This window comes from Penaeus monodon, chromosome 15 (genome assembly GCF_015228065.2).
Source record: "Penaeus monodon isolate SGIC_2016 chromosome 15, NSTDA_Pmon_1, whole genome shotgun sequence".
In the NCBI taxonomy this organism is placed as follows: Eukaryota; Metazoa; Arthropoda; class Malacostraca; order Decapoda; family Penaeidae; genus Penaeus; species Penaeus monodon.
The window spans coordinates 25,584,672-25,584,973 of NC_051400.1; the positions used below are offsets into that span (position 1 = coordinate 25,584,672).

The 302-nt window shown below is 37.7% G+C and overlaps 1 long non-coding RNA gene across 1 annotated transcript in view; it reads right to left on the reverse strand.

Annotated features, from left to right (window-relative positions):
* Positions 1-268, reverse strand: part of LOC119581852 — a 10,982-nt gene extending 10,714 nt beyond the window's left edge. Inside the window, exon 1 of the long non-coding RNA XR_005229591.1 lies at positions 129-268. This is a non-coding gene — a long non-coding RNA (uncharacterized LOC119581852). The remainder of the gene's footprint in view (positions 1-128) is intronic.
* Between the last annotated feature and the right edge of the window lie 34 nt (positions 269-302).

Below are 302 nucleotides of genomic sequence, written 5' to 3' on the forward strand. Positions count from 1 at the left end.
TCTCCAAAGATACGATAAGAAATCACCCTTTGTATCAAGCTCTAGGAAAAAGAATGGCAATAGATGAATAGATGAATGAACATTAAAAAAGGAATTATATTATGAATAACTATATGCACGTTACTGACCTGTCTTTTCTTTAGATTTCACATTTATGTCGGAATGGGGGAGGAGGAGGAGGGTCGGAGAGAAACCCCTAGGCACATAAACCACTGTGACACCTTTACCTGTCAAAGCCTGTCACAGCTATGATACACACCTGCCTCGCATCAAGAGAATTATAATAAATGTTTTTAGTTTTC